The sequence below is a fragment of the Natator depressus genome, chromosome 3, assembly GCF_965152275.1.
Source record: "Natator depressus isolate rNatDep1 chromosome 3, rNatDep2.hap1, whole genome shotgun sequence".
Taxonomy (NCBI): Eukaryota; Metazoa; Chordata; order Testudines; family Cheloniidae; genus Natator; species Natator depressus.
Window position 1 is genome coordinate 37,771,163 of NC_134236.1, and position 16,731 is coordinate 37,787,893.

At 49.9% G+C, this 16,731-nt stretch overlaps 1 long non-coding RNA gene across 3 annotated transcripts in view; it reads left to right on the top strand.

Annotated features, from left to right (window-relative positions):
- Window positions 1-16,731, top strand: part of LOC141983824 (uncharacterized) — a 78,713-nt gene that overhangs the window by 16,523 nt on the left and 45,459 nt on the right. The window contains exon 1 of one of the 3 annotated variants that reach the window (XR_012638534.1): window positions 3,219-3,344. The exons of the other annotated variants lie outside the window; for them this stretch is intronic. This is a non-coding gene — a long non-coding RNA (uncharacterized LOC141983824). Of the gene's footprint in view, window positions 1-3,218; window positions 3,345-16,731 lie in introns of those variants that run through there. 3 annotated transcript variants of the gene reach the window in all.

Here is a 16,731-nt window from a genome sequence, read left to right on the forward strand (position 1 = left end):
GCACAATATTTTAAAACTCTCAAAATTCTGCAAATGTATTTGTCAATAAATAAATGTGGCTCTAGCATGACAGTGGGGAGCACAGGCCACTGGCTGCATTGAGGTGGGAGATCACCCTGAAGTCCCCACCTCCCCCAGTACAGGGACTCGGCAGTAAGGCTGCACCTGACCCTGACACAGTGCAAGGGCTGGGCATGCCCCAGAAACATCCTGGGAACCTGCCCCACTGCTCCAGGTGCACCAGGTGTGGGTGGGCAGCCTCGACCCATCAAGATCCAAGTATGGAGGGGCTTAGTGTGGGGGTATCCAGGTGTGGAGTAAGAGGTTTCTATGTGGGGCAATCTGGGCACTCTGTGGGAGATCTGGATGCACAGGGGCTCGCTGGGGGGTTCTGGGTGCAGGGGCAATGGGACTCTGCAGAGGATCCAGGTGAAGGTGGTTGGGGGTCAGCTGCGGGGGGGGGTCTCGGTGTGGGGAGATTGGGCTCAGTGGGAGGTCTGGGTATGGGAGGCTCAGTGGGGGGGTCTGGGTGCTAGGGTAGTGGGGCTTGATGGGGTGGGGGTCCGGGTGGGGCAGCTCGTTGGAGGAGTCCAGGTATAGGGGGGTAGGGCTTGTCAGAGTGAGGGTTCAATGGGCCTGCTTAACAGGGGAGCCTCAGATGCTGCCAAGGGGATGCCGCATGCTGGGCTCCCACTTCCCCCCGTGATTCCCCTAACCCCTTTTCTTCTCCATCCCCGTCCCCACACTCCCACTTTCTACTCCCTTCCCCCCCACTGCCTCTTCCCCCTTACCCCCTTTCCCTCATTCCCCCCCCCCCTTACCCAGCCTCACCACGGGCATTCACGGTTGCCCAGAAAAGAGGAAGGCTCCCAGCACACAGAGGGGGAACATGACTGGCACTAGGACCCAGGAGGTGGCATTCAGCTGCAGAGTCAGCTGAGCGGAGAGGCAGGGTCCTGCAGCTGGGCAGCTCAGTGCTTGCAGAAATGATGGGGGGCAGTGGCTTGTAACCCCATGTGCCCTCCATGCCTCGTCAATGTTTGGGGGGGCAATCCTCCCCCCAAAAACTGTGCCCATGGTCATGCCTCACTCCATCCCGTGAGTAGCTTCCCTTCCCGCAGGAATTCGGGGCAGGGGGGATGGGACACAATGTTTTCTGTGGGTGTGCAGTCACGCAGAATCTCCTCAGGAGTAACTGAGACACACTGCTGACAATCTGCTGGCTCCTCCTGGATCTGGCTTTAGAATCATAGGGTTAGAAGGGACCGCAAGGTTCATTTAGTCTAACCCCCTGCCAAGATGCAGGATTTGTCTAAACCATCCCAGACAGATGGTTATCCAACTTCCTTTTTAAAACCTCCAGTGAAGGAGCTTTCACAACTTCCCTAGGCAGTCTGTTCCATTGTCCTACTGTTCTTAAAGTTAGGAAGGTTTTTCTGAGATTTAATCTAAATCTGCTATGCTGTAGTTTGAACCCATTGCCTCTTGTCTTGCCCTCTGTGGCAAGAGAGAACAACTTTTTGCCATTTTTTATGGCAACTTTTCAAGTATTTGAAGACCACTATAATGTCCTCCTTCAATCTCCTCTTTTCCAAACTAAGCATACCCAGTTCCTTCAGCCTTTGCTCATATGACTTGGTTTTGTCCCTTTGATCATCTTTGTCACTCGCCTCTGTATCTTTTCCAGTTTCTCCACATCCTTTCTATACATTGGTGATCAAAACTGGACACAGTACTCTAGCTGAGGCCTAACCAGTCCTGAGTAGAGCAGTACTATTACCTCCTGTGACTTGCGTGCTGTGCCTCTGTTAACGTAACCTAAAATTGCATTTGCTTTTTTTTTCTTTCTTCCCAGTAGCATCACACTGCTGACTCATGTTGAGGTTTTGATCCACCACAGCTCCCAGATCCTTGTTAGTACTGCTGCTGCCAAGCTAGTTATTCCCCATTCTGTATTTGTGCATTTGGTTTTTCTTTCCAAAGTGCAGCATCTTGCATTTGTCTTTGTTGAATTCCATTTTGTTATCTATAGCCCAGTTCTTCCATTTATCCAGATCGTTCTGAATCTTAGCTCTATCCTCCAAAGTGTCCCCCCCCTTAGCTTTGTGTCATCTGCAGATTTGATCAGTCTGCTCTCTATATCGACACCCAGGTCATTAATAAAGATGTTAAACAACCCCGGACCCAGAACAGATCCCTGTGGAACCCCATTTTAAACCTCCCTCTAATCTGACAACATTCCATTAATAGTTACTTTTTGTTTGCAGACCTTTAACCAATTTTGTATCCACTTAATGGTAGTTCTGCCGAGCCTGCATTTCTCCAGGTTACTTATCAGAATGTCATGTGGGATCGTATCCAAAGCCTTGCTGTACTCCAGGTGTATTCTGACCACCACATTCCCCCTATCCTCCAAACCTGTTACCCTGCCAAAGAAGGAAATCAAGCTGGTTTGGCATGATTTGTTCTTGGTAAATCCATGCTGGCTGCTAGTGATTGTCCATTCATCCTCAGGGGTTGGCAACCTATGGCACGCATGCCAAAGACAGCATGTGAGCCAATTTTTAATGGCACACTGCTGTCTGCCAGACCCCGGCAGACAGCAGCCTGCCATTAAAATTCCTGCCCGGCCCGCTCTTTTCCACCCCCCTGCCCACCGCTCTCTCCTTGCAGGGCAGGCAAGCTTCCCCCTCCCCCGCCTCTTCCCCCAGCGTGCTGGGTTCCTGCCCCCTCCTCCTCTCCCTCCCTGCTGCCGATCAGCTGACGGCCCTTGCGCGGGAGGGGGAGAAGTGGAGCTGCAGTGCGCTCTCTGCTCCGGGGACCTTGGGGAGGGGGTTGGAATCAAGGCATATCCTCTCCAGCCCCCTGCCGTGAGCCGCTCTGGGTAGGGGGCTGGGAGCACCCCCACGACCCCAGCCCACACCCCCAGCCCTCTGTCCTAACTCCTGCATCCCCTCACACCCCCCCAGCCCTCTGCCCTGACACCTGAACCCTCCTCACACACACCCAGCCCTCTGCCCTCACCCCTGAACCCGCCCCACAACCCCAGCCCTGACAGCGGCACCCTCCCACACACACCCAGCCCCCTGCCCTGGGCACCAAATGGGAGCTCCTGCACACACACCCCACATTCCCACCTGCACCCCTCACACCAAATGGGAGCTCCCCAGGTAAGTGCTCCACACCCAAACCTCCTGCCCCAACCCTGAGCCCCCTCCCTCATTCTAGCTCTTGGCCAGACCCTGCACCCCAACCTGCTCCTTCACCCCCAGCCCTGTTCTCAGCGCACTCCTACCCTCATCTCAGTGCAGCAAGAGGAAGAGAATGGTAGAACCAGGGAGAAGGTAGGTACCTACTCTATGTGGACAGGGCCGAGACCCTGGCTGGGAGGAGCTGGCAGACAGAACCCCAAACCAGCAGTGGGCTGAGCGGCAGCGGGCTGAGCTGCTCAGCCCACTGCCGGTCTGGGGTTCTGGCTGCCGGCCCCTTGCCAGCCGGGATCCCGGCCGCAGGCCCTGCTCAGCCTGCTGCCGGCCTAGGTGAACGGAACCCCAGGCCGGCAACGGGCTGAGCGGGCCGGCGGTGTAAGATCAGCTTTTTAATTTAATTTTAAATGAAGTTTCTTAAACATTTTGAAAACCTTGTTTACATACGACAATAGTTTAGTTATATAATATATAGACTTATAGAGCGAGACCTTCTAAAAATGTTAAAATGTATTATTGGCATGCAAAACCTTAAATTAAAGTGAATAAATTAAGAGTCAGCATGCCACATTACCCCCACAAAAACCTGGAAACCAACTAGTCCTTAAATTTTTAAACATCTAAGAATTTAGACCTTTTCCAAGTGGCTAAACAGCCACAGAATATTTTAGGATACGAAGGGACTATGTTCTATAGAGCAATCAACATCTGCTTTGGGATCTGGGCCTAATAATTACACAGTATGGGAAAGAACCGGAATTAATTAAGTAAGTCTTCTGGGTATAGCTTGTGTCCTTGACAGATTAAGCCGATTTTAGGGTTGGTCAAAAATTTCCATCATAACTGTTTTCAACAGAAAAATGGGTTTGCAACAAAACATTTTTTTTTTTTTTTTTGCAAAAAGGGTTTGCTTTCCATGGAAATTTTTAGTATTTTGTCAAAAACTGAATGCTACCAAGCCAAAAATATCAATGATGCACCGTTTTCCCTCACCAAGAATGGTGCATCATGGGAGATGAGTCCATCCTTCGGAGGAAAATGGGAGCATCAGGCATTTGAACTTCAGCTCCCATGATGCTCTGCAGTGGCATTTCAGAATAAAAATATTTTGTTTTTCACATTAAATATTTTAGTTTATGGCTGAAATATTTCAGATTTTTTTTTTGCCAAAAACTAAAAAAATTCTATAGGGGAAAAATAATTTTCCAGCCAGCTCTGGTATCTTTTGCTGTAAGTGATACACAAGTATTCTATGGCATATAACCATAGTAGAAGGATTAAGGGGGAAAATATACTCCCTTTTGTATTTTCTTACAATTCTATACATGTAATAATAAATCTTCTTAATTCCATTTCAGTTCTCCTCCTCATGGCTGATGCTGTGAATTTTGTATGAGGTTTGGACTGAACTATTTCAGCCTCTTGGCTAAGATCTCTTTTGGTATCCACTTATTATTTGATGAGTCCTCTGTATGAAGACTGTTTTGCACCCTTACAGGGAGATAGTCTTTATGATCTTTTGTAGTGTGTCTTTTCCATCTCTGTTTATCATGATGATCTAATTTTCTGGAGGACTAAAAGAAAACCTGCTAGAGTTTTCAGCACAAAGCACCAGGTCTTTATGATGAAAGACATTAAAGATTTGTCTGTAGAGGGGAAAAAATGAATTCTGCAACTGTGGTTTTAATTTACATTGATCAAAGGATTTAATGTTGCTATTAGTGAATACATCTTGCACAAGAGCATTGTCTTATTTTCATTTATTAAGTATTGCTGTTTTGAGAACTCCCGATCACTTCAGGGTGCAGTCAAACACAGCTGTACAATCTAACAATGTTTTCTTTGCTGTGCTTGATCCGCTATTGAATGTATAGGTTTATTCTGTATTGAAATTGCATGTGCTATTAGAACTAACATTTTTACAGAGATCCCCAGCCATACTAATCACCAACTTTGGATCTGTATCTATGAGCGACAGCTTTATTTCTTTGACATCTTGTACACTGCCCAATCGCATCGTTGCCAAGAGGTCTCAATAGGTTTTCTGTTTCTGGATCAACCAGAGGACTTTTCTGGATTTGTTATGAGCCTTTAACATTCCTCTTTTGCCTCCACTTATCTCCTTTCCTTAAGAAACAGTACCCATATCTACCAACCCTATTATTTGACTGTTGAAGATCTCCTTTCATCACACTTTCAGTGATACCCTGGACCCACTGAAGTCAGTGGGAATTTTTCCATTGACTTCAACTGGGCAAGGATTCATTCTCTGTATAGTTACAAAATACTAAAATACAAGGTTTAATAAAGTCTTGGCTACTAGAAAAAGACCAGGACTAATATTTTATACCTTTACTCATACTTGTGATGATCTGTTACTCATGACTTCCTGGTAAGTTTTTATGCATTCATTGGTTTTTGTTTTGTTTTTTTAAAAGGCAACAAACCTTACTGTGTCTACAAATTTTGCCCAAGCTTTCCAGCCTTGTGTGTTCTGTTAAGCCCAGCAGTAATGTCATAAGGCTCTCCATGGGAAATCCACACATCCCAGGACCCCAGTCAGATTTTAAAGGGATGCCTTCAACATGAAAATTATGTTTGTCTGAAATGTTTGTACCTACTACAATAGCTATAATAACCGATAAGAATGGAAATCATGTAATCTATCTGTGTATCTAGTAGTTTCTTTCTTTCTTTCTGTCTTTCTTTCTTCATTTGTCAGCACTCTGGATGGTCAGCTTCTCAATTTCCTCTGTATTTTCAGTTAGGCCCAGTCCTCTTTAAGAACATGCTTAATATTAATCATGCGACTATCTATGTACTTTAAGTGTTTTTAGGGCTAGAGCTTTAGTTTCACCCTTGCAGGAAAACAACAGAAACAGGGGAACAAGGTATATATTTTATATAAAATATAGATAATAACATTAAACAATGTACTTACCACTTGTATAATGTCTTTCATCCATAGAATACAAAGCATTTTACAAGGGTGAATCTAATTATCACCATTTTACAGATAGAGAAATTAAAAAATATAGTCATGGAACTTAAGGCCAGAAGGGACCGTTAGATCTGAACAACATAAGAACTGCCATACTGGGTCAGACCAATGGTCCATCTAGCCCAGTATCCTGTATTCCAACAATGGCCAATGCCAGGTGCTTCAGAGGGAATGAACAGAACAGATAATCATCAAGTGATCAATCCCCTGTCTCCCATTCCCAGCTTCTCGTGAACAGAGATTAGGGATACTTCATAGCGTGGTTCAGAGAATCTTCTAGAAATCATTTAAGGAACAGAGAAATTAAGTGACTTGCCCATGGTCAGACAATGAATCAATTGACAGAGTCAGGAATAAAATCCAGAGGTGAAATCCAAATCCCATTGAAGTCAATGGCAATTTTGTCATTGATTTAAATGGAGTCAGGATTTTACCCCAAGTCTTCTAAATCCGGTTCCTCTGTGTAGCACTGTGAGAGATATTACAATTACATGGGGACTATACTGTATTAACTCTATGAATGGTTTATGTATCACTGTGTTCTGTTCCATGGGGGATGGTTACCAGAACTCCTACAGGAACTAAAAAGAGTGAGAGGTGATTAAAGGTGACTCACAGAGACTCAAAAAATCTATAGAGGTACCAGCCCTGGAGTGGCTTACATATACTGGTGCAAGCTGGGTTTCAAGAGACTAAGAGACAAAGAAAGAGCATTTGATATAAAAAGGCTGGTTTAAACTGACTCAGGGCCTTCTTTTTGATCCAGCAAATGGACAGGACATTCTGTCCAAATGCCCCAAACCTTAAGGAAGGGTTGGAAAGACTTTGACATTCTAGGGCCCCATTTGACTACAGGGTGGCTCCTGGTATGGTTAGTGTGTTTAAATCTGTTTATTATTTTAATTGTTTTTTTCCATAATGCTTTTACCTTAAGAATAAATGTGCTTGCTTAGAAGGAGTCGTGTGGTGACTTGTAACTGCTGGCAATACACTGTAGCCCTCAGAGAGAAAGCAAAGCACAAGCTGGCCTTTAAGTAGACTCACTTGCTATGATAGCACAATATAAGGCAGGGAGCTGTGCAGCCTTAAAACGCCCTGGTTAGAAGGACAAAGGTCCATACCCAGAGACAGGTGATGGTTTATAACCTGAGACCTGACTGGGAACTCTTGAAGTGGACCACAGAGAGGGAGATAGAAAAGTAGTTACCCTGAAACTGTGACAAGCACTACCTAGTAATCAATGCATATGTAAAAAACCAAGAGTACTAATGAGATACCTGCAATGAGGAAAATCTTTAAATATAGAATTAACTATACTGACAACTCTACAACAGATTTTTATCCTGTGATGAACTACTATGCACATCATGTGTTTACAGTCTCAGTTAGGTAGTATTAACTTTGTCAGCTGAAATGTGGTTTGATGTTAGTATAGCGATGAGGTATTTATTAAGCTATACCCTGGTGATGTACCGTGACATGATTAAATATCAATTAAATCAGTATTGGTATTGCAAGTGCAAACCCTGAATGCTTTGTTTATTTGTACTGTCTTAAATTATACAGAGCTGTATATTTAAAGATTTGCTAATTATGAGAAACATAGAGAAAAATATAAACTGGAAAGACTGAACAGGTTAATCCTAATCTATGATTTTCATATTTGATCTTGTAAAAATTTTCTTAAATAGTTAATTATTTTTGGTGAAAAAGCAGACCCAAATGGATTAAACCTTGCTTGCAGCTTTGTTTTTGTGCAAAAGTCAATTATGGCTGGCTAAATATCCCTGAGGTAAACATGTGTGAGGCTGATAATGCTGTTAGAATAGTAACACCAGTTGTAAAGGAGAAACTGGTGTTCATGTAGTTAACTTATTCCACATTGGTATAGTGCAAAAAATTACAAACACTTACGGTCAGGAAGCATTCATCAATTTTTGTTAACTTTCAGAATTTGCTTTCCTGATGGAGCTAATATTACATCTAAATATTGTGTGTTCTGCTGCTGTGAATTTCATCCCATTTGCTTGAGAACTTCTTGTTATTCAGAAGTTGCAGTTTTTAAATGATATTTATAAGATGAAGCTGGGCTGAATATAGAGTGGGCCAAATCCTGTAGTCCTTAATTGGGCAACATGCTGAGTGATGACTGGCCCTCTATTAGAAATGTATTCTGTTGTCATACATATGTCATATATCTAAAATGACATCTCTAATACAATTACAAATGAGAACCATTACCCCAGTAAAAGCTTCATTATCCTGTGTTCTCTCTTGAGGTTTTCTACCAGGAGGAAGGCTGGTTGGGGCACTAGGCTGAGACTCAGGAAAGCTGGATTCAATTTCCTGCACTGCCCCAGACTTCCTGTGTGATCTTGGGCCAGTCTCTCTCTGCCTCAGTTCCCCATCTGTGAAATGGGTATGAAACTACTTTCTCACAGGGTTGTTGTGAGGATCAGTGCATTGAAGATTGTGAGGGGCTCAGATACTACAGTGATGGCAGCCATCTATATATCACAGACAGAGTGAACACAACATTCTCACAGGACACAGTTTAAACAGAGCTTTGAATTCTAATTTTTTCATTGGTACAGTATACATCTTTCCACGGAACTCCATCCAGATAGGAAGCCTTAAAAATCTCTGCTGTTGAAGTTATAATAAATTTATGGCCAATACCAATTGTGATGGACCTGCTAAGCAGGGGACTATAACTTCGATCAGTCTCCTCTCCATTGCATTTTCCTTCCCCAGGCTAGGTAAGGCAAATGGTCCTGAACCAGGAAGTGGTCAGGTAACCAGCTCTTGTGGGGAGGCAGTGGCAGCATGGCAAGCCAAGAGCTACAGAGAAGTCAGATACAGAGAGGAATCCCCAGGAACCGTATGTGGAGCCATGTGTGGAACAGACAGTGACTGCCAGACATTACAGCCAGGTGCAGATCAGTGTTGGAAGAGCCATGACTGGGCAGGGAACCCAATGTGAGAGCCCAGCTGAGCCTGGCTTGGAAACCTGCAAACTCCTGTTTGCCTGAATAGAGACCTGGACTGTAGATGGCATCCCAGGCACTAGGTCTAGAGAGCCCTGACTCCCAATTTGACTGTCCCAGAGACCCAAACATTTACTGCTGTTGCTCACTTTGAACAATAACTGTTTAAGCCTCTCTGCCTAGGTATTTTTAAACTTTCTCTTTCCCGCCAGCCCCGGTAAAATACCCTTTCACTTAGTCATGTGTCTGCGTGATTATTGGGATCCACCTGGGCTATCAATACAATACAACACACTTACTGTGCTTGCTGCTGCGTTGTGGTACAACTGGAAAGCAACTCGAACCCTAGTGGTTTTGGTGTACTAAAGCACTTACTAGCCCCAACAATTACAATTTTATGTGTACCAATATGGAGGTGATGTGTGGCGGGGGTGGGGCCGAGGGGTTTTGAGTGTGTCGGGGGCTCAGGACTGGGGAAGAGAGTAAGCATGGGGGTGCGGGCTCTGGGGTGGGGCCAGGGATGAGGGGTTAGGGGTGCGGTAGAAGGCTCAGTGCTGGGGCAGAGGGTTGGGGTGTGGGAAGTGGGGGCTCTGGCGGGGGTATGCGGGCTCTTGGGTGGGGCCGGGGATGAGGGGTTGGTGCGTGGGAGGGGGCTCAGGACTGGGGCAGAGGGTTGGGGTGCGGGGGGGGTAGGTGAGGGCTCCGGCTGGGGATGTGGGCTCTAGGGTGGAGCCAGCGATGAGGGGTTTGGGGTGCAGGCTGCCCTGGGGCTACAGTGGGGAAAGAGGATTTCCCCCAGCCCTCCCTTGCCGCAGTAGCTCGGAGCTGGGTGAGAGGCACCTCTCCATGGCCATGGCTGCGGCAGCTTCTGGAGGGGCACCTCTCCCCGGCCATGGCAGCTCCGGCTGGGCTGGGCTGGTCCAGGGGGAGGGGTGTTTCTTCTCCGTCATGGCAGCACAGGCAGGGCTTCATTGGGCCGGGCTGGGGGAGGGGCGCCTCTCCCCGCCTACATGGCCCTTGATAACCTGCAGTGCAGCCACACAGCTTAGAGGGAACTTAGTAAGTCATGGGCCCAGCACCTCCCTGTCAAGGATGGGGAGGAGGCCTCCTATAAGGCACCTAGCGGGGCCATCTCTGGGTCTGCTTCTGTGCCCTCTGAAAAAATCTAGCATGTGAAGCTGGCCAAGGTGGTTCTGGCAGCCGAGGGAGGTAACACGGTCTCCCTTATGGAGCCGTTTATGGATAAGGCCTCACAGACCCGCCCCCCTCACCTTTCTGTAACCTGTTTCTTCTATTGGCACCAAGGTAAAACTTGCCTTGGTCACTGATGGGGAGGGGACAGTATTTTGGCAGGCTGGGGCCTCTGGGCCATCTTCCAGGAGTTGGAGGATCTTGGTCTGACCTCTGCAGCTAGGCTGAGGACAAACCTTTGCAAGTGGGCCTTGATCTGGGCACTGAATCTGCTACAGCACCCCTCGCTTTCCCCAGCTTATTGCCCAGGATGATGGCCCTAGTTTTTGTGTCTGGGGTGTTTCCTGCCCTTTCCATCTGCCTGGGTACAGATCGCACCGCGCTTCTGGCTGCCAACCCCACTGAGGTAACAGCTGGTGCCACGCAGCTGGGCTTACAGCTTTCTGGGGCACCCCCTCTTCAGACAGGGCCATTGTTCCTGGAGCAGCATGAGGACCCCGACCAAGTCAGTGCCCAATCTGATGCTGCAGGCACCGAGACCATTGTGGTGCGCAAGCCTGGTGTCATCGAGGGGCCCCCTACACCTGCCCATTCAACCCCTGTGTCTGGTGAGATGGTGCTGCCCCCCTGTAGCTCAGCCGCTTGGGACACCAATCTCACTCCTGATCCCTCCACTTCTACCTCCTATGCTAATGCTGCCCCTGAGTCTTTTCTTCTTTCTTGGGAGGCCTTATTTGTATTTCCCTTCCTTACTCCACTGGGGGTTGCTGTGCTCCCTCCACAGCTCCCTCCTGTGTCAGGAGACAAGGGGGATAATGCAGTGTGGATGTGCTGTGCTGTGGTTCTGCTACCACTGAGGGAATGGTGTATGTGTCCCTGCCCAAAGGCCATGGGGATGTTGACAGAGCCCAGCTAGAGAACAACTGGGAATCCGTGGGCTTGGTTAAGGTTACGGAGCTCTTGGCCTCCGCTGCGCTGCAGGACGGGCTGTGCCAGTTCATAGCAGATATGAATGTCTCCAGAGGGATGGTGCAGTTCACTCTCTAACAGTGGGGGGATTTTAATCTTGTCCCCTAGACAATGAGGGCCTTGATGGGGGAAAGCAAGGGCACTAGGAAACAGGATGCTGCAGCCTTCCAGTGGGCTCGCAGCTTCCACTATTCCCTGATTGCATTTGGGATCGACCATAGCTTGCTTTGTGGCTCTGCAGGGATGGGCAGCACTCCCAGCCCAGGATACTCAATCCCCCACAATGAATCCAACTGCCTTCACATCACTTAACACCGGGGCTGTATGGTCAGTCTCCACAGGTACTAGGTACTTTCATTCCTTCTGGTGGGGGCATACTCTGTGATCTTCCTGCAGGAGACTCTCACTGATCCAGCTGCACGTTCCAGCTAGAGTGGGGGGATCGGGTGTATTTCAGCCACCTCACTGAGATCTTGGGTGGGGTAGCCACCCCTTTATCTACAGACCTATTGCTCGATATGCTGGGGGTTGCCAAGGTCGTGCCAGGATGCTTGCTGCACCTCCAGGTCTGTGTGACGGGGCTGATTCTTTACCTGGTTAACATCTGTGCCCTGATATTGGATCCAGAGTGGGTGAAGTTCTATAGGTAGGCATCCACCTTTCTTCGCACTCTGGATTTCCATGAGTGCCTGGTCCTGGGTGGGGATTTTAACACTACCCTGGATGCACGGGACTGCCGTGGAAGAGAGGTGTGACAGGCTGCCATGAACCTCTTCAGGGAGATTGTCAACCAACACTCTCAGGTGGAGGTTTGGCATGACCACCACCTGGATGTCTCTATCACCTCCAGTTTATGTCCAGGTAAAGGACACTAGGTCATGCCATTCCTGGATGGCCTGGGATTTAACTTGATTTAACACCTTGCAGGCCCATGCCTCCTGCATCGGGATGGCCCCGTGCTTGGACCACCACCTGATGGCCATTTTATTCTCATTGCCAGGGCCAGCCTACTGGCATTTCAATAGCAGCCTGTTGGAGGATGTGGGGTTTGCAGTGTTGTTCTGGGAGTTCTGGCTGGCCTGGCAGAGGCATGCCTTTCCCTCGGTGAAGAGAAGGTGGATGTGGCGAAGGCACATGCCCAGCAATTCTGCTTTGACTACAACCAGTGGGGTAGGGGCAGCCTGGGGATGGATGTGGCAACAGAGCAGTTGAAGCATAAGGTTTTGGAGCTGAAGAGGTGCCTGATCTCTTGCACCAGCGAGCCATCCCTTTGCAGTAAGTGTTAGGAGAAGTGGGACGAGCTCAAGGTCCTTGATGACCAATGAGCCTGAGTGCCTTTGTTACACCCCTCATCCAGCTTCTTTGGAAGATTGATGATGACTCCCACTTCTTCTATGCCCTGGAGAAAAAGAGGTATGCCTAAAAAGCATATCACCTGCTTCCTGGCAGAGAATGGCACCCCTCCCTCTTATGGGTCACGTGGAAATGTGGGGAAGGGCCAGACCCTTCTGTGCCAGCCTCTCCTCCCCAATTCTGACTGATGCTGATGTCTGTGTGGTCCTGTGGGATGAACTCCCTACATTCAGAATGGGCAACCAGGACCAGCTAGAGAAACCTCTCTCTGTTTCTGGCCAAGTTCTCAGAAGCCTTCTAATCTGATGCCCACCAACAAATCTCCAGGCATTGACAGGCTGACCATAGAGTTCGATCAGCCTGGACCTTGACACCATTTGGCTGAGTCCTTGGGGACATGGTGCTCCCCATATCATGCAGGTGGGCCTTGTTTGCTTTGCTGCCTAAAAAGAGGGACCTTCACAATCTAAGGAATTGGCACCCAGTTTCATTCCTCAGCATGGACTACAAATTTGTAGTGCACACCATCTTGCTGTGGCTGGGGTCCATGCTGGTAGACATAATCTACCCAGTGATGAGCTGCCAAAATCTTAACAACGGGTTCCCTCCTCACCCCACGAGGGGGTCGTTGCCCACCCCCGCCCCCCGGGACTCCTGCCCCATCCAACCCCCCCGTGTTCCTTGACGCCCCCCCCAGGACCCCTGCCCCATCCACCCTGTCCCCTGACTGCCCCCAGAACCGGGCAGGAGGGTCTTGTGGGCCACCGTAGTGGGGGCCCACCCCACCCCTAAGAGCCAGAGGCACCTGCCGGGGGGCGAGGTGGGGAGTCCCAGCTGTGCTTACCTGAGGCAGCTCCCAGGAAGCATCCGGCAGGTCCCTCTGGCTCCTAGGGGCGGGGGAGCGTAGCTGGGGGGGAGCAGGGGGAGCGGCTGCTCCCCCACTGATCACATCAAAAGTGGCGCCTTAGGCGCCGACTCCCTGGGTGCTCCGGGACTGGAGCACCCATGGGGAAAATTTGGTGGGTGCAGAGCACCCACAGGCAGCTCCCCGCGCCTGGCCCCAGCTCACCTCCGCTCCGCCTCCTCCCCTGAACCCACGCCCCCTCTCACCCCAGCTTCCCGCGAATCAGCTGTTCGGCGGGAAGCCGAGGAGGGCTGAGAAGCAGGCCGCAGCTTCCCACTCAGGCCGAGGGTGGCAGAGGTGAGCTGGGGGGGAGCAGTTCCCCTGCGCGCCCCCCCCCCCCGGGTTACCTGCTGCGGCATGGGCGGCCCTCCTCGCCCCCCCTCCCCCGCCGCCCGAGCTCACCTCCGCTCTGCCTCCCTGGGCCTGAGTGAGAAGCCGCCGCTTGCTTCTCAGCCTGCCCTGGCTTCCCGCGTGAACAGCTGGTTCGCAGGAAGTCGGGGGGGGCGGGGCGGAGAAGCAGAGTGGGGCGGCGTGTTCAGAGAGGAGGCGGAGGCAGAGTGGAGGTGAGGTGAGCTGGGGCCGGGGTGGGGCGGGGAGCTGCTGGTGGGTGCTCTGCACCCACCAAATTTTCCCCTTGGGTGCTCCAGGGTTGGAGCACCCGTGGAGTCGGTGCCTCAGGCGCCACTTTTGGCCAGTTAAATTTAGAAGCCCTTTTAGAACCAGTTGTCCCTCGCGGAACAACCGGTTCTAAAAGGGCTTCTAAATTTAACAACCGGTTCTAGCAAACTGGTGCAAACTGGCTCCAGCTCACCACTGAATCTACCCCAAACAGACTTACATGGTCCTTGGCCTCACTGTCTTTGATAATCTCTATCTAGTCCAGGACCTACTCCATCTAGCATGTAGGGCTGGTCTGTCATTCGCCCTCCTGTCTATGGACTGAAAAAAGACATTTGATGGTGGATCATGAATATCTCATGGGTACTTGGTGGACATTTGGCTTTGGGCTCTGCTTTGTGGGGGTTTATCCAGGTGCTGTATGCCTCTGCAAAGTGTCTGGGCAAGTTCAGCTGGGCCTTGACTGAAACTGTCACCTTCAATTGAGGGGTACATCAGGGCCACTCGCTATCTCGCCAGCTCTATACCATCGATATCAAGGCATTTTTCCATCTCTTCTGCAAGAGGATGACAAAGCTGGTGGTTTGGGAACTGGAATTGTGGGTGGTACTGTAGGCATATGCTGATAATGTGCTTCTCATGCCCCAGGACCTGGGAGACATGAAGCTGGTAGTGACTTTCCAAGCCATCTATTTGGCAATCTCCTCTGCTGTCAACTGGGTCAAGATCTCTGGACAGACGGTCAAGGATGGGTGGCAGGTGGGCTCCCTCCCACCAGTGTTCTGGCCTATTCGGTGGGGGGCGGGTCCACTGCTCTATCTGGGAGTGTACCTTTCTGCCACCGATCCCTCCCTACTGCATAATTGAGGCAGTCTAGGGGTCTGGATGGCTGACCAGTTGTGGAGGTTGGTGGGGCTGCTCCAGAGGCTTTTTCTTTGAGGGAGACCATTGGTGCTCAACCAGCTGGTCCTCTCCATACTCTGGCACTGGTTTAACACCTTGAGCCTGCCCATGGGTACCTGGTGAGCGTCCAGAAGAAGATCCTGCAATTTTTCTGGCTGGGGATGCTCTGGGTCTCTGTGGGTGTCCTGAGCCTCTCCCTGGGGAGGGCAGGCAGGGCCTGATCTGAATCCATATCCAGGTCTATGCTTTTGGCCTTCGGAGACTCCTGAAAGCCGCAGTTAGTCTCGCATGAAATATGCTGGCACACACCTTCCTCTGCTACCTTCGAGGGCGCCATTCAATCAGCTCCTTTATCTCCACCCAAAACTTCTCCCCTGAGACCTATTTGAGCTGCTGATCTTCTGCCAGGACCTGCTCGGGATCTGGAAGCTAGTTGCCCATAGCCTCCGCTGAAAGGGGGGACCTCCTCACAGAACCCCTGTGACACAACTCCCATCTCTGTATGCAGATGGCTGAGTCTCCCTTGGTGCACCAAAAGACGGTCCTGGCTGGTACCACCAGACTTTGAGACCTCCTGGAATGATTGGTGGGACTGGGTGGACCTGCGGTGCTTGGCCACAGAGCATGGGGCTGCCCACCCTGTGCATCGCTGGTCATGTGCTCCAGGAGGTGAAAGCAGTCTTACTTCCTGCTTCTCTCGCTTTCCTCAAGTGTGTCCTGTGGGAGGTGCTCCCTGCCCACCCTTCATCCCCGCCCTTTGGAACTCGTCATTGGGCCCTTGTCTCACAAGTCTTCCTGTCAGCCCTTGACATTCCACCTGAGCTGGCTGCACAACATCCAGCCAGTCCGCATCCAAACCATGCCCAGAGAACATCTGTACACTCTCATGCTTTTTACTATCCACTTTGTCGCTCTCATATTCTGCCCCAACACTAAGTGGCCGGAACTGTTGCCACCTGCACAGGGAAAGGAACCCAGGCCAATCTGTACTCCACTCTGGTTCTACAGCCCACTGGGGATATTAATTGGCAGCTTTTCCATGGAGCTGTAAGGGCGGGTTTGTACCTGGCATAGTTCTTCAACTCCTCTGGAGCCAATTCCCTTCAGTGGCCAGAGGGAGACCCTGGCACACATCTATGCAGGGTGTGTCAGGTTGAAGCCCCTCTTCCAGAACCTCTTATTGAAATTTTGCACACCCCATCCATGGGCCCACAAAGTTGTGGCACCTCCTCATCAACCTTCTCCTGGAAGAGGAGATGGGCATCCATCACATAAGGAGAAGGAAGCTGGCTGGGGGCGGGGGGTATTCTGTGACTGTGGGACCTATTTCTGGTCCCACATCGAATCAAGTCTCTGGGCAGAGTTCCTCTGGGCATTGTCCACTGCATCCTCACATGTTTTTGAGGAGCAGCAGGTTCTGTCCGAGTTTCTGTGCTTGATATGTCTGTCTGGATCCCTTATTTTTAACCTTTGACCTCACTCCTGTTCTCGTTTTCTCTTTTGTTGTCCAATATACTCCCTTTCTGGACTGGGCCTATTGGTTCCTTCTCCTTAGTTGAGGGGGCAGACCTCTAACTTTGAGCAGGGCTAGACCTGCCT